The following is a 10,812-nucleotide window of genomic DNA, read 5'->3' as shown; positions in this document are numbered from 1 at the left end:
CTGTAAAGGAGCCACTGTATTGCTCCCTCAGAGCTCCTAAATTGGACTGGACATCAGGGCTCGGCCTCCAGGACGCTTGAGTGGTGGTGGGGGAAGCAAGGGGGTTAGATTTGTTTTATTCCTAGGAATTAAGGGATTGACAGTATGTGTGTCCTGTCAATGTGATTATACTGACATCTAGTGATGTATTTCATACCTGACTTCCTGAATTGATAATCCTGGGGAGTGATAATGAGGATCAGAGCCTTTCTCTAGGTTGCCAGTTTACATCTAGCCCAGCTCAGTGGAGACCAAAACCTGTTTCTGTTTGGCAGCCACGTGAAATGAGTTGGGGGAGGGACTCAGTCCAGATCCTAGTGGGACAGCGATTCATATTCCACTTGGCCCCATCACATCTGGCACGTCTGGGTCCCTTGTTGGCAGTCTCAGCAGAAAGTCTGAAGACTGATCGGGACATGAAATTTGAACTCCCCTCTCATCCCTAGAGGTCTTTCTTTGCAGTCAGAGTTGAGGTCCGTGGGGAAGTTTTCAGTGCAGCTGCCCACGCTGTACCTGTCTGATGAATAAAGGGAGGTGTTCATTCTCCAGAGCTGTCACGCGAGCCACCTTGCACCACTTACTTCACACAAAAAGAAAAGGAGTACTTGTGGCACCTTAGAGACTAACCAATTTATTTGAGCATGAGCTTTCGTGAGCTACAGCTCACTTCATCGGATGCATGCCGTGGAAACTGCAGCAGACTTTATTTATACACAGAGAATATGAAAAAATACCTCCTCCCACCCCACTGTCCTGCTGGTAATAGCGTATCTAAAGTGATCATCAGGTGGGCCATTTCCAGCACAAATCCAGGTTTTCTCACCCTCCACCCCCCCCCACAAATTCACTCTCCTGCTGGTGATAGCCCATCCAAAGTGACAACTCTTTACACAATGTGCATGATAATAAAGTTGGGCCATTTCCTGCACAAATCCAGGTTCTCTCACCCCCTCACCCCCCTCCCAAAAACCACACACACAAACTCACTATCCTGCTGGTAATAGCTCATCCAAAGTGACCATTCTCCCTACAATGTGCATAATTAAGGTGGGCCATTTCCAGCACAAATCCAGGATTTCTCACATCCCCCCCACCCCCATACACACACAAACTCACTCTCCTGCTGGTAATAGCTCATCCAAACTGACCACTCTCCAAGTTTAAATCCAAGTTAAACCAGAACATCTGGGGGGGGGGGTAGGAAAAAACAAGAGGAAATAGGCTACCTTGCATAATGACTTAGCCACTCCCAGTCTCTATTTAAGCCTAAATTAATAGTATCCAATTTGCAAATGAATTCCAATTCAGCAGTTTCTCCTCGCTGGAGTCTGGATTTGAAGTTTTTTTGTTTTAAGATAGCGACCTTCATGTCTGTGATTGCGTGACCAGAGAGATTGAAGTGTTCTCCGACTGGTTTATGAATGTTATAAATCTTGATTTCCATCCCACCACCAACCTCAGCCTGGTCCAGTCCACACAAGAGATCCACTTCCTGGACACTACTGTGCTAATAAACAATGGTCGCATAAACACCACCCTATACCGGAAACCTACTGACCGCTATTCCTACCTGCATGCCTCCAGCTTTCACCCTGACCACACCACACGATCCATTGTCTACAGCCAAGCTCTGCGATACAACCGCATTTGCTCCAACCCCTCAGACAGAGACAAACACCTACAAGATCTCTGTCAAGCTTTCTTACAACTACAATACCCACCTGCTGAAGTAAAGAAACAGATTGATAGAGCCAGAAGAGTTCCCAGAAGTTACCTACTACAGGACAGGCCTAACAAAGAAAATAACAGAACACCACTAGCCATCACCTTCAGCCCCCAACTAAAACCCCTCCAACGCATTATTAAGGATCTACAACCTATCCTAAAGGATGACCCAACACTCTCACAAGTCTTGGGAGACAGGCCAGTCCTTGCCTACAGACAGCCCCGCAACCTGAAGCAAATACTCACCAACAACCACATACCACACAACAGAACCACTAACCCAGGAACTTATCCTTGCAACAAAGCCCGTTGCCAATTGTGCCCACATATCTATTCAGGGGACACCATCACAGGGCCTAATAACATCAGCCACACTATCAGAGGCTCGTTCACCTGCACATCCACCAATGTGATATATGCCATCATGTGCCAGCAATGCCCCTCTGCCATGTACATTGGTCAAACTGGACAGTCTCTACGTAAAAGAATAAATGGACACAAATCAGATGTCAAGAATTATAACATTCATAAACCAGTCGGAGAACACTTCAATCTCTCTGGTCATGCAATCACAGACATGAAGGTCGCTATCTTAAAACAAAAAAACTTCAAATCCAGACTCCAGCGAGGAGAAACTGCTGAATTGGAATTCATTTGCAAATTGGATACTATTAATTTAGGCTTAAATAGAGACTGGGAGTGGCTAAGTCATTATGCAAGGTAGCCTATTTCCTCTTGTTTTTTCCTACCCCCCCCCCAGATGTTCTGGTTTAACTTGGATTTAAACTTGGAGAGTGGTCAGTTTGGATGAGCTATTACCAGCAGGAGAGTGAGTTTGTGTGTGTATGGGGGTGGGGGGGATGTGAGAAATCCTGGATTTGTGCTGGAAATGGCCCACCTTAATTATGCACATTGTAGGGAGAATGGTCACTTTGGATGAGCTATTACCAGCAGGATAGTGAGTTTGTGTGTGTGGTTTTTGGGAGGGGGGTGAGAGAACCTGGATTTGTGCAGGAAATGGCCCAACTTTATTATCATGCACATTGTGTAAAGAGTTGTCACTTTGGATGGGCTATCACCAGCAGGAGAGTGAATTTGTGTGGGGGGGTGGAGGGTGAGAAAACCTGGATTTGTGCTGGAAATGGCCCACCTGATGATCACTTTAGATAAGCTATTACCAGCAGGACAGTGGGGTGGGAGGAGGTATTTTTTCATATTCTCTGTGTATAAATAAAGTCTGCTGCAGTTTCCACGGCATGCATCCGATGAAGTGAGCTGTAGCTCACGAAAGCTCATGCTCAAATAAATTGGTTAGTCTCTAAGGTGCCACAAGTCCTCCTTTTCTTTTTGCGAATACAGACTAACAGGGCTGTTACTTCACACACTGTGTTTAAAAAAGCCTTCTACACGGGGATGACCCTGCTGCTGTCTGATGCATTTTCTCTACTTCTCTTCCCCCACCTTTACTGACTGAAGATGTTTGCACTAAAACCTTATCTTTGTTTATCTGCTCCTTGCTGCTTGTCACTCCTCTGTCTGCCGAGTGGTAAGGCATTTCCATAGGGGACCAATTAGCCTGACACAAATAGGAATTGGAAGCTGAGCTTCCAATAATAATAATTAATAATAACTTACATTTCCGTATGGCTTCTCTTTTCAAAGCATTTTACAAATTATACAGCTAGGAATCCTTCCCTCCTAGCACTGATGTGCCGTCACTTCTAGAGTTGAGCAGGGTGATTAGTCACAGCAGCAAAGGATAGAAGAAAATTTTAGCTAAGGGGCAGCCAGGCTTCTGATGTGAAGACAGAGGAAATTGGCCTGACAGCACAGATCCCCTACCATCCAAGAAAGCTGCTCTTGTAGGAGAAGCACTGGGGATGGGAAAGAAAGGAACTGGAAAAGAGGAGCCAGGTAAGGCATGTAGAGCAAGGAGAGAGGGTATGAGAGGAAATGGGGAGCTGGCTTTCAGGTACTTTGGAGTGAATGGACACTAGATGATTGCTGCAGATTGGTGTTAATGTCTTGCAGTAACTTTTGCTTGTGACTGGTGGGTCCGGTGACGCCGGTTCACTTGGTGCAGCCACCCAAGAATTGCTACCACCATTGAACAATAAGGGTGGAACAAAGGCTAGTTTCTACCTGGTAAATCTTAGCCTTTTAATAGCTCCCTGGCTGTTCCCTAAAAGCAGGAGTTGCCACCTATTCACCACCCATATTTGTCTGTCTGTCTAACTGGTTGGATCTAAACCCATTCATCCCTCACCAGAGTATCTCAGTGCCAACAGACAAGACCAATAGTCCATGTAGTGCAATATCCTATCTCCAGCACTGGCTAATGCCCAAAGTTTTGGAGACAGTGAATCCCCTCCCCAGTAATGCAGCTGGCTAGTTGTTGCATTATCCCTATTCTATCCCATTTTGGGGATGAGGAGATTTCTTCCTGAGCATAGCTGGTTATCATCACATGTCCTGAAGCATCAGGGTAGATGCTCATTGTAGCTACTGCTCTTATCCATACCCTTTTCTAAGCCTGGCTAAAATCAATAATGTCCTGCAGAGCAAGATTCAAAGCCTCTCTCATCTGGCAGCCCCTCCCCCATGCCTCCAATCATTGTAATTGCTCTTCTCCGCACCTCTTCTATTTCTGCTCTGTCCTTTCTGCCTTGACTACTATCTTGGCTAACTATCCATTGCTCCTTTGTCTTGGAAAAACCTAGTTGTTAGGTGACACCAAGTCTAAAGCTCTGCTCATACTGGGGGCAGAACTGGGCCTGACAGATCATTTCCCAATATAATTGTAACTAGCTTGAGTTCATTGTGGATGGGGCCTTGCTAAAGCAATAGCCCTTATCACACCTTCAAAGCACTTTATTGTCTTGTATTAAGTGCAGTATTCCATTACATCTTCATCCTCAGAGCACTTCACAAACAGGAACTAATCCTCTCAACAGGCACTGAAGTAGGCCGCACATATGCAGATAGGGAAAATGCCCCAGGGTGATTGACTTACCCAAAGTGCCCCATTGGGTAAGAGCTGGACCTAGAACTCGGGAATGCATTACTCCAAGTCACCTGCCGCGGTCATTTGACCATGGTTTGCTCATAGGGGCCTCCCAGCCCAGGTAGAGAGAAGGTGGTGGCTCTGCTCCACCTAATGCACTAAAAATAGCTGTCTGGATGCAGGCTGGGAGGCATGCTGCATTGTAGATCTACTCTAAGAAACCTTTTCAAACATATGTATGACCACATCATGGTCAAATGGCCCAAGCACGTGTCTGTCCACCCAGGTCCCACGCTGGGAGGTGCGCTCCCCGCTGCAGTGTAGCCATACCCTTATTGACATGGTCTGATGTGCTAACAGGCCTGACTCTCACTCCAACCAGCCAAAGGTTAATAAGGATTTTATTCTGAGCTGCATCCGAAACAGATTGTCTTCTACCTCCAGGCACCACCCCAGACTATCATATCAGAGGCACCTCCATTTACATCCCAGTGCTTCTTTTTCGTTAGCAATGACTGGAGACTGCCAAGCCGTGGCATGTGGCTACAGCTAACATCATGACCACTCTTGATTTCGATATCATTTTAGGATTTCGGGGGGTGGGGGGATGGAAACCTTCCCCAGATGGATTTTTGCTTTGAGATTTGTAACCACTTTAATGGTTCCAGATGGACAGTCCTGGAGCCTACAGCTAAACCTACGGGCTGTACGGCACATGGGCAGTGCCGGTGCCCGTTTCCTTGCCTTGCCAATGTGTGCCTCAACCATCAGGGACGGCTCCTGGAGGTGAAGGGAGAGCACAGCCTCTTTACTGAGACTGCCAGCAAGGGTGCTAATTAGTGCCAGTTGGGATGGCAGTGTCTGTGACATCGACCCTTGAATCATAGAATCATAGAATATCAGGGTTGGAAGGGACCTCAGAAGGTCATCTAACTGGACTGAGCCCTTGCCATTGACTCCTTTCACTACAGCCACTGGTCACCCACTAGGCAGTAACTTCTCTTCCGTACTGGTCCTTATACTGCCCTCATCACTAGTATCTGAGGCTCACATCCTCTGACTCCCATTGATGGGCATTAGGCACCTAAATACCATTGAGGAAATGGGCCTAAGCCTAATAGTGGATTAAGCAACATGGCTGACGTGTCATGTGAAGTTGGTTCTCTCTTATCCTCTCCCCAGGGTCACCACTGAGCTAGACTAGACTCAACCGCCCGGCAGCCTAGAAGTGAATGGCTTGCGCTCCCCTCCAAGGCCTCCTAAGCTACTCTCCTCCCCAGTCCACCGGCGTTCCGGAGGGCACCTTCGGGTTTCACTGCAGATCGCCCGCCCGATGAGGCCTTCTCCCCGTTTACTACGTCACTATCAGTAAGGTAAGAAAAGCGCGCAAGCAGGAAGTGTCTCTGAAATGGCCTTGTCAGGCTGGCAAGGTGGGGGAGGTAATAGCTGTCACTGGACCACTTTCTGTTGGTGAAAGAGACAGGCTTTCATGCTACATGGAGGCCCAAAGAAGAGCTCGAAAGCTTCTTTCTCTCACCAAAGGAAGTTGATCCAGTAAAAGCTATTACCTCCCCCACCTTGCCTCTCGAATATCCTGGGACCAACGTGGCTACAACACCACAGCAAACCACTCATACCGTGATTTTCCACTGGCAGCTTGGACAGAGAGTCCAGGACAGTAGACAGCTCAAGCCCATGTTCTAGTTAATTTTACATGGGGCTTTGCAACACACATACACTCACCGCTGCCGTTATAGATGCCATTTCCTGTTGCTCCAGTAGGTGGTACAATTTCTTTAATAGTTGAACTTGTCGTTTTTTAACTGAATAAGAGGCTTTTGCTCTCTGGGGCTTGTTTGGGTTTGGTTTGGATTTTTTTAAACTCACCGTTAATTGAATTGTTTCTCCACCTGCGAGATGCTGTTGGAAGTTTTGGTATCTGTTTAGACTCATCCAAAACCAGGCCAGCCCTTGCAACCGGGAGATCATTGCGGGCGTGGCTGAGACGGACAATTGCACAGAGCAGTCAAAGGAGTGTCGAGCATTTTAATTCTCGGTAGCCTTCCCTATGGTCAGCCTTTAAAAAAATAAAAGGCTGCAGATTGGGCAGTGAAAAGCCCTGTAGGACAGGTACAATAAAGGCAGCAGAAGGGCAGGCTTCCCCACAGCGCCTTGTCAATGAGTCTCGGCTGTGATCTAGGGTGAGGGGAGGTTAGTTCAGTCTCCAAGGTCTGTACGGTTCTGGGCCGCTGCTGAGTCGACAAGTGGGCTAGGTAAGTGCTGATCATGGTGATGGGTTGTGCATTGTGGGCTTCTCTCACCTGGTTTAAATCATCTGGCTTCTAACCAGCCCTTGTAGGAGCTTGGCTACCATTCATATTAAGGCACCTTGCAAATCTTAGGGACACCCTGGCACTTTCATCTTCTTTCTCCTCTTTCTGTGGCTTTCCCTACGCTAGCAGACTCCGCAGCTGCCGTTCGTTGCGGTAGGGTTAGACAACACAGTGGTTAAACACAAACAGCCTGACTACACTACACTTCCCCCCACCCTTGCGACTGATGATGGCGTGACACTAGTGATGAGCTACAGCAATGGACTAAGCTAGCACTGATGCAATCTGAGATCTGCCTGTCACCACCTCCAGATCGCTGTCAGAACTCACTCTTCTGCTGAGAAAAAACACCAATTACCATCAATCAGAAAAAGGCATGCTTATTCCAGAACACGTGTCCACAGGGGGAACTATTCTGGTTCCTTTCCCCAAGTAGGCAAACCTTCATTTAAGCTTCAACTTGTTTCTGTCTCAGTCCCCACTTTTGGGATGAGTCATTCCCCCTTGCCCTTTCAACAAGATAGAACAGTCTTCACCTCCAATCTTAAAGTCTTAAATTGATATTTGGTGCTTTTCTTAAAGCCCCAGCTCCTGGAGGCATGCAAGAATCTCAGCTTTCATTTAAAAAAAATAAAAAGATTTCTGTCCCTCTTGGTTGCAGATAACAGCTTGAAAACATGGCTTGAGTATGACCCTAATGGCTCAGAAACCAGAAAACAAAGAAAAAGGCTCCCAAACTATGATTTAAAAAAAAACAACCACCACCACCATCTGAGGAGAGTCTTTAAAAAAATCTCATGCTTTTTGAGCCAATCTTGTGATTTTTGAATGCTTGGGGTTGGCAATGCTGTTAAAGTGTTCCACCCCAGATATGGTTGCACTTTGGTGCTGGGTGAAGTAATCCCTAATTAACCTAGCGCGAAGGGGTGCTGTGGGGCTTGACGATTGTTTGAAAAGTTCTTGAGTGGCCACTGACCTTCTGCTGCGAGATAACCTATCAAGCTTATCAGTGTTGCTTTGGATTTCCCCATTAGCACGTTGCGTATTACTATAGATAACGAGCATCTTGCCAGGCTTCGGACTCGCGACAAAGAAAGGGGCTCTGTAGGGTCAGTCCCAAACACCCTGTTCTCTTTCTCTGCCCTGCCCATCCTTTCTAGGGTGTGTGGGGGAGCCACATGGGCTTGGGCAGGGAACTGTCTGTTACTATGAACCCCTTCAGACTAGGGGCAAAGAGTCCTGTGGCACCTTATAGACTAAACAGACGTATTGGAGCATAAGCTTTCGTGGGTGAATACCCACTTCGTCGGAGGCATGTAGTAGAAATTTCCAGAGGCAGGTATAAATATGCAAGCAAGACTCAGACTAGGGATAACGAGGTGCCCCATGGGTGATTGAGCCATGACTTCTGTTATGTGCCATATGGGGCCCCAGATGTGATGCTCCGGGGGCTAAGCAGATGGGGCACTGCTAAGCTCTTTCTCAACAGTAAGTTGGGTGTAAACTCAGACATCATTAAACGCTTGTTCTTTTTCCTTGGGAGCCATTGGGAACCAGCAGCCCATGGCCTGGCAGTTGTTGGGAGACTGCCTGTAAGGAAACTGGGTGGGGGGTTTCTAAGAAGGAAAGGTGCGGGGGAAATATCCAGCTTCTATTTGACATCTTAGTACAGCAAATAACTCCCTGGCCTGGGAGAAGCCTCAGAACCACAGAGCAGGGGGTGCGACAGAATTTGTGCTTTATCCTACGTTCAGAGCAGGGCGAGAAAGTGGCCAGTTATTAAAGTGAAAGCCTGGGAGTGAAATCATACCTCAGCCAAGCTGGGCGGGGAGAGGAGATGAGATCAGGGGGTCCCTGCCACTGTGAAGACAGGCTCCAAGGGGAGCAGGATGGTAGATCACTGAGAACTGCCTGGCTATCTTCCTCAACAATTGCTCTCCCCCAGCTCTTCTAGGCCCCAAGGCCATGTTGAAGGCTGCCTTTGATAGCTGTTGCTCCTGGTTAGGGTAAAAAAAATCAGGACAGGGGGGTAATAGGCATCTATATGAGAAAAAGTCCCAAATATGAGGGCTGTCCCTAAAAAATTGGGACATCTGGTCACCCTACTCCTGGTCATTGGGCTGGGCCTAAAGTCATTTCTCCTGAGTCCCTTACGGCCCGTCCCTTTCTGAGCCCATTCCCTACCCTGCTGCTCTCAGAACAAACACGCTCGCCCCTTCTCCAGCTCTGCTTGTCTCCTGTAAGCAGCTCTCTTCTAATGAATGGCAAAGCCCCATTTTGCTTAGTAGCCCCGAGGTTCTTATCAGCCTCTGGCTGCAAAACAAGGCAGCATTCCCCAGCGCTGCCCCCCAGCCTCAGTTGCAGCCTCGGTCTGGAATTGCACACACAGCACCTCCTCAGCTGTCATCTTATCAGCCCCCAATTCTCAATAGGTGTCATGTGATCAGCCCCCGTGTCCTGATCTGCAGCCTTGGGGCTGCTCCTTGACTGAGAAAAGCCCCTGCTCCGGCTGCTCTATTCTGCTAGCGGTTTTGTTTTTACTCACCCGCATTCTTGGCCTAACGGGGGCCTGTAAGCATTCCCCTTGAAGACATAATCCCCTTTTTCTATTTATAAACCCAGTCCTCATTACAGCACTTCACTTTGTTCTATATTTGAGGGCAGGAGTCATTTACCCCTTCCTACCACTCCGATCCCTCTGGATTCGGTCTCTCCCCATTTCTGGCACTGTATGAATGGGGCACAGATGGCAAGAAATGTGCACAGTCCTTACCGAAAAGAGAAGACAGTCCCTGCCCTGAAGAGCTCTTGCCCCATGACATGGGGCATGGAACAGCAAAAGTTCGGCCTCCCTCTCTCAGGTCCCTTCATTCCCACTTGCTTTGCAGGCACTAGCCCATGCTGAATTCCGGCTCCTGCCCCCACTGTACCAGCTGTTATCGCTTCTCCTTGGAGGAGCTGAATCGCATTCCTTTGCCTTGACTGCAGGTCACCTGGCTTGTCCCTCATTAGGAGCCTGCATCTTTATCAGGCCCAAGGCTTCCAGCTTTATTGCTGCTCATTCAGATCCTACCCCACGGCCTTGGGAGAGGCACAGACCCCTCCCTGGCTCTCACTTTCCCCTCTCTAAACCAAGGCTGTATAAACCTCACCTGCTTGGTGGGGGTTCTAGCAAGGATTAAACACTTACACGGCCCTTGCCTGGCCTACCTACCTGTTAAGTGTCACGGAACAGTGGTGTTGGTTTTTTTTTGTTCATCCCCAGCCACCTCTCCCCTTTCCAGCCCGATGCTGAGAATCTCGGCAACCGGTTCCTTTATTTCATCCCCTATCCACCCAATTGATTTTTAGAGGAAAAGAACAGGAGCTTTGTTGGGTTCTTCCAGTGTGGGTGTTGAACAGAGAGGAGGCAAAGGGTTAAGTGTATGTACCGCACATTCAAAGTGCCAGGGATTAAGGCATTCCAGTGCCTTGGGTCTGAGAGAAGTCAGTCCTACAGGGTTGACTAGAGAGGAACTCAGGCTTGTGGAATTGGGAATCTAAAGGACTCTAGTTCTGCCGGGAGGGAACTGGGAATTCATCCAGTTCACTGACATTTCTGCCCTGAAATCAGCGTTCCATCTAGACAGGAAGGGTGCCAACGTGCCCTGCATGGAAAGCAGAGCTGGTACTCTCTGACTCTCAGCTCCCTTGCCCCATTTGTCCTGGCAA

This window comes from Lepidochelys kempii, chromosome 19 (assembly GCF_965140265.1).
Source record: "Lepidochelys kempii isolate rLepKem1 chromosome 19, rLepKem1.hap2, whole genome shotgun sequence".
Classification (NCBI taxonomy): Eukaryota; Metazoa; Chordata; order Testudines; family Cheloniidae; genus Lepidochelys; species Lepidochelys kempii.
Note: the sequence above shows the minus strand (reverse complement) of the source record.